The sequence below is a fragment of the Schistocerca cancellata genome, chromosome 2 (assembly GCF_023864275.1).
Source record: "Schistocerca cancellata isolate TAMUIC-IGC-003103 chromosome 2, iqSchCanc2.1, whole genome shotgun sequence".
NCBI lineage: Eukaryota > Metazoa > Arthropoda > Insecta > Orthoptera > Acrididae > Schistocerca > Schistocerca cancellata.
Window position 1 is genome coordinate 421,572,523 of NC_064627.1, and position 15,394 is coordinate 421,587,916.

Below are 15,394 nucleotides of genomic sequence, written 5' to 3' on the forward strand. Positions count from 1 at the left end.
TTTTAACAGAAACAGTAATTGTGATCATGCAGAATCATTATGAATAATGAATAAAAGCAGTTACATATAACGCTTTTCCAATAAATACGGAAAAGGATTAAAAATAAAAGACATTATAATTATAAAACTTTAAAAGAATGAATTAGACTACAGAGTTTCAGCAATTCCCAAACAACTTGCTTTTAATTTCCTAAAAACATAAACGACTGGAATCATCCAGTTCAGTTGTTTTTAGTTCTTTTACGTGTTCAGTGACAATACATCTGTAGTAACAACCTTATTCATGAGTTATGACCATTCTGCAAGTTCACAATTACTGTTTGTTATATTCAATGTAAATATACTACAAGTTTTGTACAATTAGTCGCTTACTGTCATATCTGTCGAACTACCGTGCATCTTTGTGTACGCACTGCCATATATTCTCTTGTTATTGTACATAATTATTCTGTTAATCTTTTGTTTGTATTTACTTTTGCAATTGCTTTGGGTAACTGTTTAGTGTTTCCTGCACTTAAATGTCATTTCTGTATTTAATGTTTTGTCTTTACATGTAATGACTATGATTCCACAAACGATATACCGCACTCGAAGGAGGCTTGTATTACGTTTACGTGTTTACCTCTCTTTTGGAAAGACCCTGTCTGGACGTCTATCGTACACAGCGTACCATGTCGGATGGAATTGCTGCTCGCCATGTTTCCGACAGGCGGTCAGCAGGAGACAGGAAATGTATTCGCTGTTGCAAATATGAACCACCATCGGCTAATCGCCTACGTATTGAAATGACAGTGAAAAATATGTACTGGAACGGGACTCGAACCAGGATTTTCCGTTTTATGAGAGTGGTCACCTTAACTGCTTCAGTTATCCGCGTCTTTCTTTTTTTTTGGTTGATTTCATTTTGTCCGTTAATGTTCGTTGTATTTGAAACTGCCTGGCAGATTAAAACTGTGTGCCCGACCGAGACTCGAACCTGGGACCTTTGCCTTTCGCGGGCAAGTGCTCTACCATCTGAGCTACCGAAGCACGACTCACACTCGGTCCTCACAGCTTTACTTCTGGCAGTATCTCGTCTCCTACCTTCCAAACTTTACAGAAGCTCTCCTGCGAACCTTGCTTCGGTAGCTCAGATGGTAGAGTACTTGCCCGCGAAAGGCAAAGGTCCCGAGTTCGAGTCTCGGTCGGCCACACAGTTTTAATCTGCCAGGAAGTTTCATATCAGCGCACACTCCGCTGCAGAGTGAAAATATTCTGGAAACATCCCCCAGGCTGTGGCTAAGCCGTGTCTCCGCAGTATCCTTTCTTTCAGGAGTGCTAGTTCTGCAAGGTTCGCAGGAGAGCTTCTGTAAAGTTTGGAATGTAGGAGACGAGATACTGGCAGAAGTAAAGCTGTGAGGACCGGGCGTGAGTTGTGCTTCGGTAGCTCAGATGGTAGAGCACTTGCCCGCGAAAGGCAAAGGTCCCGAGTTCGAGTCTCGGTCGGGCACACAGTTTTAATCTGCCAGGAAGTTTCATATCAGCGCACACTCCGCTGCAGAGTGAAAATCTCATTCTTCGTTGTATTGTTCGAGGCGGACGTCCCATGACGCTACATGTGACAACCAGGTCGTTTATATGATGATATTTTCACATTTCGGCTAGGATTTATGATACGTCTGTTAGCAGTGTGAGTTCCCAATTTTATTCGTTAAGACACTATAGCTTTTAGCCTAATTTCTTGTTTCGTTTCACTTCAGACAACCTGATGATGGTCTAAACAAATGAGACCGCGACCGATACAGTAAATGTGTACATTTACAGCTGTGATGGTTTTCATTTATCATCAATATTAGTGTCAATCAGCTGTGCAGCCCGACATGATCGTTTTACAACTGATTTATGTACTTTGCTGCATCATGCGTCATTGAGTAAACAGAGGAGTGTCGCGAAGATGATTTAAATGGCTCTGAGCACTATGGGACTAACATCTGAGGTCATCAGTCCCCTAGACATAGAGCTACGTAAACCTAACTAACCTTGGACATCACACACATCCATTCTCGAGGCAGGATTCGAACCTGCGACCGTAGCAGCAGCACGGTTCCGGGCTGAAGCGCCTAGAACTGCTCGGCCACAGCGGCCGGCTCTGACTGAACACGTTCAGCTACGCGCCGGCACCACTCAGCTACCGAGGGCGGACCCCCTCACAACATCCCACTTTTATTACAACAGCAACTGCATGCGTGGCATCTTTCTTTTTCCGTCCACCAAAGAAAATAGATCATCATGAAACACCAGCAACAGCAGACATCAGCGATTATACAGGGTGTTCAATAAGTAACTATGTAGTTCAGAACTTGCCGCATTAAAGTCATGGAAGTTATAAGAGATGCTGGAAGTGATCCCCTTGAACTTGAAGACACAGTTGCAAAAACGTTTCTGCATGTTCTTGAAGATGTGCAGAACATCGGGAGTGATGTTCCGAATGTGACGTGTCAGTGCAGCTTGGAGTTCTTGTAGTGAGCGGATTGCCCTCATAGGCCTTTCCCTTCAATGTACCCAATAGAAAGTAATCCGGTCGGGTGAACGCGTAGAGATGATGCGGTCACCGAAGTTCATCGCCTTGTGGGCGGTATGTGCAGTCGCCCCATCCTGTTCGAACCAGGCACTCTCGATTTAGTTCTCATTCAGTTCACCTAGGAAGGGCTCCAGAAGGCAGGTCCAGTACCGTTCTGCATTTATGGTGTCCTGAAAGAAGATCAGCCCAATGATGTGTTTACGAGTCACGGCGAGCGCACCAAACACCACCCTTTTATCATGCAGTGGGGACACCTTAAATTCATGCGGATTCTCCGCAGTCCACACAGGACTATGCACGTAACCTGACAGTTGAAACCATGCCTTATCCGTGAAAAACGTTGTGTCAAGAATTCCTTCACCATTGTCCCGCAGGAAGGACAGAAACCAGTTGCAAAAGTTCACACGCGCCGGGCGATTGGTGTCGCTCAGTACACTGACGACCGACGTTTTGTACGGACACATGGACAGTGACTTCCGAAGAGTCTTGTGAGCGGAACCCACGGATACATGAGCCTCCTGAGGTAGTCGTCTTTGGATTTTCCAGCACCATGTGTTGCTCCTCCTCCACCTTCTCTTCGGATGTGGATGTGGATGGCCTGCCTGATTTTGGAGCATTATGAACGTTTCCGTTCTTTCGAAACTTGGTGATGAGGTTGCGTACAGCACTGCGGTTAGGCATCTTCACTCCTGGGAACTTTGTTGCAAACGCAGCTTCTACTGCTGAGGTAAACTTGTCTCCATTTACAGAACACATGTTCCACAAGAAACACTCTTTCTTCAATAGTCAGCATGATGACCTGAATTACAATGATGTCACACAAGGCAATGCTCTTCAATCAAACCGGACCTGCGAGCAAATACAAATATTTTGTCAAATATGGTTCAAATATGTTAAACAATGGAAAATGTTGTATTAATAATTGACAACCATATCAGTCATTACTTAGCTCACCACAACGTGGCACTGTATAGTTACTTTCTGAACACCCAGTAGTTCGCACTTTTCTGAGTAATTTTTAGGGTACACACGTTTACGATAGGTTGTTATGATTATAGCCCACACAATCATATCTATTACTCCAACCTTGTAAGATCTCAGGCTGACGAGAAAATCCCATATTTTTACACGCAACGAAAAATACACTTGAGAACTGAATCACTTCCCGAAACATGCTATGCAAGTGGTGAATAATTATAGATTCGATCGATCATGATGGATAATCATAGGTATTTTACGACAGCATATTGATATTCGCACAGCGTGGCGGAACTGTAACACATTTCCACATATAGCGTGTAGCGTTAGCGCAGTACCCTAGGTTCGTTTGGAAGGCGTCTGTAATCCTTGTCCGTTGTCGCGTTAGGCCAGTAGGCTAGAAACACCCCAACACAATTCAAAACCGTTACGAACCAACCAATCTCGTTATGGGATTTCTAGGCGTACCCAGGATCTGAACTGGGGGCGGCAGGTCATACTAGTCTCAGGAAACAAGGACTCGAGACAACATACAGCACTTCTTATAAAATAAAACAGTAAACCAGTGAAAAACTGCTTTTAAAAAACATTTTAAATACAAGAATGCACTTGTACAATTCGAGAAAACATGCAGCATTTCTTATTAAATAAAACAGTAAACTAGTGAAAAACCTAATATTTTCTAGAGTGGGGCAGCTGCCCCCCCCCCCTGCCCCTCGCTGGGTACGCCCATGTCCATAGGGTCAATACGTATTCTAATTTTATAAGCCGTGACCATAAGTGGCGTAGTGATCACGTGACAACTTACAATACATTCACTGCTGTTTGTAAAGCTCAACATAGGAGTTGCAGGCATCAATTGGTAACTTTTCTTTATGGCACGATACTTTCATGCAGCCTTTAGTATTCACAGCGAATATGGGACTGGAAGCATTTGACTTTTAATCTATATTTTAATATCTTGATGTTTAGAGATGTATAGCTGTTCTTTGCATTGTCAGTATTCCTGTCACAGAGACAATGACCTTTATTAGATCTTTCCAAATTTTTAGAATTGTTTTTATCATAAAAAAGTTTCTTTGATTTAATGTGTATTTTTCATACCTGTGAGCAACTCAGTCTCCATGCAGTCCTTAAACCTCTTGAACTTCGCTGTATCTATGGATTTTTCTACCTTATGATGAGACTCTCGAAATCCTTCACATCCCTTATTGAGAATAATTACACTTATGGAAATGTTTATACAGGGTGGCGCAGTTAAAAGTAGCCCCCCCCCCCTTCCTCTACGGTCGCAGGTTCGAATCCTGCCTCGGGCATGGATGTGTGTGATGTCCTTAGGTTAGTTGGGTTTAAGTAGTTCTAAGTTCTAGGGGGGACTGATGACCACAGCAGCTAAGTCCCATAGTGCTCAGAGCCAACCCCCCCCCCCCCTTCCTGTTTGAATGCGAATGCAATATTTCGACTCTGAAATGGAGTAAACAGCTACAACAGTGGACAGTTTTATGCAATACTCGATTGTTCGCATTCTGCTGTCAGCTTTTCAGTTTACTTCTTCATTGAAGTTAGACGTTTCTCTTTGCGGTCTGTAAAATGACTTTATCGATTGAAGCAACAATTGAAATTATGGAACCATATCTAAAAACAAATTCGATTCAGGAAATTCGCGAAATTTTCGGGGTCAAGTATCCGGATTGAGGACTTCCAGCAAAGAGAGCAATACAGAGTCTGTATAAAAATTGGCGCACCTATGGATCTGCATAAAATGGAAACCGCCAAATAATTCCTTCAGTTTGCACACCAGAAATTATTGCAGGCATTCACCGAAGAATTATCGGAGCCCAAAGACGTCCTGACACAAATGGGCCCAACAGGCGCAGCTTAAGTAGGAGGAATGGCCATCGGATATTGAAAAGTCTTAATTTGAAGCAATATTATATAATATGAGCAACAGTTACGGTAGGATGACAGAAACGAGTAGATTACAGCACGTGTTGAAAGTCTCTTCGGGTTTGCTGCCGCATCCTAAAATCAACTTGACTCGATATTTCGGCGATCCAACTGTTCGCCATCTTCAGGAAATGCTGCTTCTGCTGATGAGTCCCGCTGAGAACTGGCGCAAGATTGCAATTCGACGTCCTATATACGCCACCGTTCAGTACACGGCGCATGCGCCGCCCGTCACGGTTTCTGGCTTCCAAAACAGGGAGGTGGCGCCGCCCTTAGTGAAACACTGCCTGCAACGATATATCGCAATCAAGGCCGCATCGAAGAACGTTCAGTTTTGATGCGAGATAATACAGGATTCCACGTTTTGCTAAGAGGAAATCCATTGTCCCTGTTGATTAAATTATCAGCCAACCTAATTTCAATCGCCTCTTTATACACACTATTCCAAAAACCGGAAATGTTGGCAATTACAACAGTTTCCTCAAATGTCATTTTGTGTCCCTCATTTAGGCAGTGTTCTGCTACGGCCGATTTTTCCGGCTGTTGTAGCCTCGTGTGACGGCGATGTTCCACACACCTGTCATTCACTGTGCGAATAGAACGGTAGAACGGCCAACGTAAGCTTTCCCACATTGACACGGGATTTTGTACACCCCGGGTTTCCTAAGTCCCAAATCATCCTTCACAGAGCCGAGCAGAGCCCTAATCTTAGAGGGTGGACGGAACACACTCTTGATGTTAAAACTCCTTAAAATTCGTCCAATCTTAAACGATAAGCCTCGGTGTATCCATTTTCCTTAAAAACATTCATCAAATGCTCAAGTTCTTGGGTTAAGCTGTCTGCGTCGGAAATGGCATATGCTCTCCGTACCAAGGTCCTAAGGACGCCACTACGTTGGTGTGGTGGATGACAACTCTGAGGGTGCAGGTACAAATCTGTGTGTGTCGGCTTTCGGTGAACACTGTGTCCCAAAGTTCCATCTGGTTTTTTATAAACCATTACGTCTAAAAATGGAAGTATCCCATCATTTTCAACCTCCATAGTAAATTTGATACGGGGATGAAGACAGTTGAAGTGGTCCAAAAACCTGTTAAGAGCATCACGTCCATGCGGCCATACGAAGAAGGTATCGTCCACGTATCTCCAGAAGCACGTTGGTTGCAAAGCTGAAGTCCTCAGTGCCGTAGCCTCGAAGTCCTCCATAAATAAATTGGCGACTATGGGTGACAAAGGACTACCCATAGCCACTCCGTCATTCTGTTCAAAAATGTTACCGTTAAATAACGTGGCTTTTGGATAACATCAACGATGGTTTGTTAAACGCTTTCCATAACATCAAGTGTAATGAAGCAACGTTCCATCTTTCCGGCCATGTGAATTCACAGAACACGAGGAACTGGACAAGGGACAGCCCTAACCCTGTGTGTCAGCAACTACTCCATGATGAAGAAATCGGCGGTTGTTATGGTATAACAGGAGCACGCATCACAGGAATATATTGCTTCCCCCTACTTATACCTCCCGAGGAGATCACGAATGTAAAATTAGAGAGATTAGAGCGCGCACAGAGGCTTTCAGACAGTCGTTCTTCCCGCGAACCATACGCGACTGGAACAGGAAAGGGAGATAATGACAGTGGCACGTAAAGTGCCCTCCGCCACACACCGTTGGGTGGCTTGCGGAGTATAAATGTAGATGTAGACCGTATTTTCTGACACTACCCTCAACACGGTTGCATATATGGACATTTTTGATACATTTTTTGCTCAACTCACTGAATATGAAAGACAATACTGCTTCTTCCAACAAGATGGGGCAACATGCCACAAGTCTAAGTTATCCCTGGTTCGAGTCCATGATGTCTTCACTGAGGAAGGAGCTGTCAGCAAACATTTATGGCCACCACGTTCACCAGACCTAACAACATGTGATATTTTCCTGTGAGGGTTATTTGAAGAACAAGATCTGTGAAACAAATCAATACACAATACAGATATTGAAAGACAACATCAGTTGTGAAGTTGCCGCCATCGATCCAGAACTTTATGCTGGGTATATCTAAATATGCTTAGACGTTCACAGCTGTGCATTGATGTTGCAGGGGTTCAAAAAAATGTTCAAATGTGTGTGAAATCTTATGGGACTTGACTGTTAAGGTCATCAGTCCCTAAGCTTACACCCTACTTAACCTAAATTATCCTAAGGACAAACACACACACCCATGCCCGAGGGAGGACTCGAACCTCCGCCGGGACCAGCCACATAGTCCATGACCGCAGCGCCACAGACCGCTCGGCTAATCCCTCGCGGCGCAGGGGTTCACATTCAGCGTCTATTATAAATGTATTTTTCGCTGTACTTTTCGTTGTAAACAAATGGTGAAGCCATTTCAGCCCTTCGTTTCTGTAATTTCACTGCATTTCCTTTATACTTCACACGGGCTGGCCGTTGTGGCCGAGCGGTTCTAGGCGCTTCAGTCCGGAACCGCGCTGCTGCTACGGTCGCAGGTTCGAATTCTGCCTCGGGTATGGATGTGTGTGATGTCCTTAGATTAGTTAGGTTTAAGTAGTTCTAAGTCCAGGGGACTGATGGCCTCAGTTGTTAAGTCCCATAGTGCTTAGAGCCATTTGAACTTTAACACGGCAACTGTTCTCTGCGTCATCCTATATGTTGTACTCCTCGGTCAAAGTGTATGAAAATCTGAATCGTTTCCCCAAAAACATTTTGCAAGGGATAAACAATTATACAGGGTGATTCTTATTAACGTTTACAAACCTCCGAAGTGACATAGATGGCGCTGAGACAAGTAAGTTAATATAAGATACATGGCGCCGCAGATGTCGGGACGTACCCCAAAAGAATGACAAATATTGAACGTGTGACGTCACCACATGACGTAACTTGTCACACGAGCAGCAGTGGAGCCTATGGGCCCGTCACATCTGATCGTCACAACCCAAGTCAAGTATTCACGACGGCTCTGGACCCTCGTGCGCGGCTTTAGCGCGTGGGTCTCAGTTGAAGTCTTGCTTCTGGCAGGCAGTATTCCTGCATCGCTTTAGACAAAGCAAAGTACAGTACAGCAAAAACAAATCGTATTGCATCATGAGTAGATGAGTATAAACTTCCGAAGTCCGTCGTTACCAGTAAATGACCTACGTTTTCTTTACTAAGTAACGTCTATAAATTAAAAAAAGAGATTAAAGGAAAGAAACACTAAATAAGAACACTTTTACTTCGTTACAGCGAGGACAATAATTCTGTAACTTCTATGTTTACAACAGATCACATTTACAGGGGTAGTTCGAAACTGGTACCGTTTGCTCGAATGCAAGTATTTCATGGCCCAGCCATCCACCGCTGCACGTACGGCGAGGTACGTCATTATCTGATGTTTCCACATGTTCAACATTTCTCATCCATGTTTGGGATATTTCCCGAAATCTGCAACCCCATGTGTCTAGTATTAAATTACCTGTCTCAATGTCATCTACGTCGCTTACGTGACACATCACGAACCAACCAGCCAATCACGTAACATATTTTTTTTTTTATCTCAGTGTGTATTCTAATTTTAGTAGGCATGACCGGAAGTGGCATCACGATCATGTGTACACATTATAAGCTTATATTACTTCAAGGGTGTCAAGTTACAGAACTACACATTTATGATTTAACAGGTAATGACTTAACTCTGCTCGATATCATGATTGCTTTAGATTCCAAGAAGACCAAATTTGTTCTACATCTTTGCGGGCAAGACAGTCATGCCTTAAATTTTTACACAGATGCATTCTCAGATATTCCGACATGGAGAGGATGACTGTCACTAGGTTTTTCCATATTCTTAACACTAGCAAAAAGGCCCTGTGAAGTCATACTTGTGAGTGCATAACTATAAATAAGAAACCTGTTTCCAAGTATCATAACCTTACCCAGTCTTCGTTCTCTAGTAAGTATCTAACCTCAGTAACATGGCTGCCGAATCCATTGCCACGTAGATGAATAGCCAAACATCCAGACCCTCCCAATAAATGTTCCCGTTAAACCAACATTCGTGTAAGGCACGTGCATCCCTTACTAATTTTGAATTGTAATTTGCTTATGGCGAAAAGGTAGTCATCCAGATGCACTACGTAGACTTTCACCAATATATAGTTTACAATACAGCTTTCGGCATCCCTCTTTGGCAGTTTGTGTGATTGATTTCCACATTAAATAATTAAAACTGTGTGCATACACAGCATAGTGTTATGACCTATTATCAGTCCTGATACGTGGAATGTGTGTACTTTCAGTCTCAACAACCAACTTGTATGTATTTACATTAATTCTCCACAAGGTGCTGGTTTAGATTCCACGTCAGTCTGCCTTAGTATTCATATCTATGTGGAACAAACACTTCCACGTGTTTTAAAATAGGAATATGACCAGAGTGTCTACCAACAGCAAACGTTTTTTGTTGATGATTATTTGTACCAGTTGCAAAAACCTCTGGGTAAAGACCAAGGTGACAACACTTCCGGTCACGTGATTTTCTGGTCATATCTTCTAAATATTCCTTTCAATCCAATTGTAAACTCCTATCCCCATTACACTATTATGTGTGTGCTGTGATGTGGCTATGCTAGGGCCAGGGATAAAGTGTGGGCTTGGATCCAACAAATGGCCTAGGGATAAGGTGTGGGATTGGATCCAACAAATGGCCAAGGGATAAGGTGTGGGATTGGATCCAACAATGACAAGCAATATGCATGTGTTTTTTGCACGTGTGGTATTACTCTACTCACCAAAACACGTACTCAGATGGTTCAAATGGCTCTGAGCACTATGGGACTTAACATCTGAGGTCATCAGTCCCCTAGAACTACTTAAACCTAACTAGCCTAAGGACATCACACACATCCATGAAACACGTAGTAACGGTGGAAGTTTATTTTTTATTAAAGTATCAGCTCCACTCTCTGTAAAACGTGGCATTCTAATTCTGAGCGAACAGTACACCCAAGCCCCGACAACTGTATGGCAGAACAAGGTAATGTTAACGCTGGAAATTACCCTAGCATGGATGATTGTCATAATGTATAGATGGATGACTCTGATGTCGTTTTAAATAGAACTAAGGCGAGTATTTTGACAAAATAACACAGAGAAACTAGGGGTTGGCCCTCACTCTTTACCCAACCCAGGTTTGTACATTCCCTGTAGTAAACGTATCAGAGTACATTATTTCTTATGAGTATACAAACTTTACGAGTCCGTGTGATCGATGTCCGCATTAAGTTAATTACAGACAGACACAGGCAGACGGGTATGCTATGCAACAAAGTCTGCCATTTGGAGAATACCGATGGATGGCCACAGGAGAAATCGTCCGACTGAAGGAAAAGATCCATGATTTGGCTACGGATGCTGGTGAGGAGTAGGTTTTGGAGGTAGAACTGACATATCCCAACCATTTCTATGATGCGCACAGCAATTTTCCGCTGATCCGGAGTGCCTAATCCCACGTAATGGTTCCGTCCCATAGCTGTTGGCAACGTCGGGGAACAAGCAGCGGTATTCTGCACCACAGAAAACTCCAGAAATGTCTCGGGCTGCGGATGGAACTTGTTAGCATCATCCACATCATCTCCTTCATGCACCGTCGCTGGTTGAAGGAGTACCTTGCTGTAAAGACCGAACAGAGGGCTCTCGCAGTGTGTGATTTTGAATAAGATTTTTACAAGTCAATGAATAATTCAGTTTTCGGAAAAACAATGGAAAATACTGAATATCGCGAAATTTATTTAGTTTATTGCTTTGGGGTCGTTTTGGCGCAAGAGATTAAAGTAAACGATACGATATTGCAGCGCCTATGTCTTTGAAGAAGAACAATCCTGTGTTCCTGCTGTTCTTAATATACCGGGTGATCAGAAAGTCAGTATAAATTTGAAAACTGAATAAATCACGGAATAATGTAGATAGAGAGGTACAAATTGACACACATGCTTGGAATGACATGGGGTTTTATTAGAACAAAAAAAAAAAATACAAAAGTTCAAAAAATGCCCGACAGATGGCGCTTCATCTGCTCAGAATAGCAATCATTAGCATAACAAAGCAAGACAAAGCAAAGATAATGTTCTTTACAGGAAATGCTCAATATGTCCACCATCATTCCTCAACAATAGCTGTAATCGAGGAATAATGTTGTGAACAGCACTGTAAAGCATGTCTGGAGTTATGGTGAGGCATTGGCGTCGGATGTTGTCTTTCAGCATCGCTAGAGATGTCGGTCGAACACGATACACTTGCGACTTCAGGTAACCCCAAAGACAATAATCGCACGGACTGAGGTCGGGGACCTGGGAGGCCAAGCATGACGAAAGTGGCGGCTGAGCACACGATCATCACCAAACGACGCGCGCAAGAGATCTGTCGGACCTTTTGTGAACGTTGTTTTCTTTGTTCTAATAAAATCCCACGTCATTCCAAGCATGTGTGTGAATTTTTACCTCTCTATCTACATTATTCCGTCGTTTATTAAGTTTTCAAATTTATACTGTCTTTTTGATCACCCGGTATATTAATGACTTACCATTCTATATTCACGAAGATGCAAATCTGGTACTTTTTGCCGATGATCCAAGTGTAGCTATCACACCCAACAGACAAAAATTAACTGGTGAAATTGTAAACGATGTTTGTCAGAAAATCATTAAGTGGTTCTCTGCAAATGGGCTCTCATTAGACTTTGACAAAACACAGTCTATACAGTTCCACACAGTAAATGGAATGACACCATTAAAAAATATAGACTTCGATCAGAAATCGGTAGCTAAGGTAGAATATTGAAAATTTCTAGGTGTATTCATTGATGAGGGGTTGAACTGGGAAAAACACACTGAGGATCTGCTGAAACGTTTGAGTTCAGCTACTTATGCTATTAGGGTCATTGCAAATTTTGGCGATATAGATCTGAGTAAATTAGCTTACCACGCCTATTTTTATTCTCTGCTTTCGTATGGCATCATATTCTGGGGTAACTCATCATTGAGTAAAAGAGTGTTCATTGCACAAAAGCGTGTAATCAGAATAATTGCTGGAGCTCATCCAAGATCATCCTGCAGACACTTATTTAAAGAGCTAGAGATCTTCACTGTAGCCTCACAATATATATATATATATATATATATATATATATATATATATATATATATATATACTTATGAACTTTGTTATTAACAATCCGAACGAATTCGAAAGTAATAGAAGTGTACATGGCTACAACACTAGGAGAAAGGATGATCTTCACTACTCAAGGTTAAATCTAACTTTGGCTCAGAAGGGGGTAAATTATGCGGCCACAAAAATCTTTGGTCACTTACATAATAGCATCAAGAGTCTGACAGATAGCCATATAGCATTTAAAAGGAAATTAAAAGAACTTCTTAATGGCAACTCCTTTTACTCATTAGATGAATTTTTGGATATAGTAAGTGGGTAATTTCCCCAACCCCCACAAAAAAATTAAGTGTCATGTAATATTTTGTGTAATGTAATATCTTGTATAGAAGACACCTTTTATTAACGTGACACGTTCCACATCATTACGAAGTGTCGTATTCATGATCTATGGAACAAGTACTGATCTAATCTAATCTAATCTAACCTTCAGGCATGTATTCATGTCTGAAGGAACGGACACTAGCTGCTAAAGCCGTTATGAAGTACAAGAAATGCATTCGCAGTTGCGAATGTCAGCAACCATCAGCTGTAGGGCTACAAGGGAGCGACGACACTGAAAATTTGTGCCGGACCGGAACTCGAACACAGTTTTCCCGCTTTGCGCGAGGGCTCGCGTTATTCGTGTACGGCTCACGGCCAGACCCAAACTCCCATACGTCGTCGTTCCTGCTTCACAACCTGTGCTCTACACATATTATGAAAGTCCCGTACAGGGGAGAATATTTTAATTGAAAATCACTGTCTGGTATCGGCGGAGAAGTACGATACTGCAGGGCCAGCGTTATTAAGAAGAACGATGCAATGTCCCTTCGGACATGCAAAATTACTCAGCCTCAGTCCGTTGTCATTATGCTCTTCAGCTAAACTGTACGAGTGTAGGCTGTACGAGAGTCTAAGTAGTAGAGAATGAATGTATTAAAACTTCATGTGTGATTCGGCAGTGTTTACAACGTCGTATCTCCTGAACTATGTGTAGTACCGTGGTATATTTTCGTAGGTGCATTTAACGGCATATATGGACACTGTTTGAAAAATTTATTGGGAATACAGATAGTAGCACAGAAGTAATACATTTAAACGTCATGCATGTTGCGTCAGTTTTTCAGAATGTTTGGATTTAAGATCGTTCGCATATGCGCGAATGATTCTGTTGCACACTTTGTCACGTACTAGCTTGGCGTTGACAACACTGCTCGTGACAGAGAGATGAATACCAATTATGTCCTGCGGATCAATTTTAATGTCGTCACGTAGAAAGCGTTCCACTTCAAAAACTCGCGGCTCTGCATAATCGGGTTGAAAATTGATCTTGATAGTGGTTTGACTGTATGAATTTGCCATATTACGACGGTAGTGACCGACTCTAAACTAGCGACGATGAAGTAGTAAACAACTACGGACACTAGCGACCGCGCGGACGGGACGTAAACTGGACGTCCTCGCCGCAGCGCTACGGAAAGCAGACTGTACAAACTGAGCTACCCAAGCACCACTCACCATCCGTCCTCACAGATTCCGATTCTTGCAGTACCAAACTTCACAGAAACTCTGCTGCGAACCTTGCAGAAACTAGCACTCCTGGAAGAAAGGATATTGCGGAGACATGGCTTAGTCACAGCCTGGAGGATGTTTCTAGAATGAGATTTTCACTCGGCAGCGGAGTGAAAATCTTTTTCTGGAATTTCTTCCTTCTTATTTTATGCACCATTAGTTCTGCTACAACTACACCCCTTCCATTACCATTCAATGGTGGACTCTTAATTTTCTGTAAGTGACTCATACTAACAGCAAACATCGATTTTCGGCCAATCAAAGCGTAAATTAAAACACTTAAGCATACTACACCTGACATTTTGGTATACAGATGTGACTTAGTGAACAGTTCATTCATAGTTTTTACATACAACTTTGCAGCTAAACAATACAGTTCTTCATTAGGGTAATGTAAGGTCCTCGTAGGTAATGTTCTAATATGCTCCTCAGTTATCGATAAGTCCATCTGTGGTGTTACATTGCTTGAAGTAGCACCCTTCTGTCATACGGTTCGAAATTATTTTTTCACAGAGTTATAAATTCGTCACACTTGTTCATTTGTAATGCCAAAAAGACTGCAAAAATCTGTTTGCACCCTTCGATCAGCTCAGCATTTCCAGATAAACATGTGATACCGATAATTTAGTGGTCTTGGCTTAGAATGGCCACCGCTTTTCCGGGGTCTACAGCGTAATACACTCTGCAAGATATCGATATTGTGTGTCCTTACTTTCAACCGCAGAAATGTACTGAAAAGTCTCTCTGTTCATGTTCAGAAATCCTCTTGTAACACCGTATCTTGCAACTGAAACATATTAACGCCATCTGATAGGAACTGCATTCACCACACGAATCCAGGGCAGATGTTTTTTCTGCCTTCTTTACAGTAATAACACGAGTCCAGCTCTCATGTTGTTAGTGCAAAGAACACGAATAATATTATGCTTGTAAAAACATTAACATGTGAGGACATGTGTGATGTAAAGAAGATGAATCTATGTTTTATGATGGCTACCCTGCATAAAACTCAGTTTTGTCAAAAAATGGGTTAGTGTTTTGGAGCACGTTGTTCAGCGTACGTTGTTGCTAATGGCGCTCCGCAAAAGACGATTCCAACATGTTCCTATGTTGACTAGAGCTGTTAA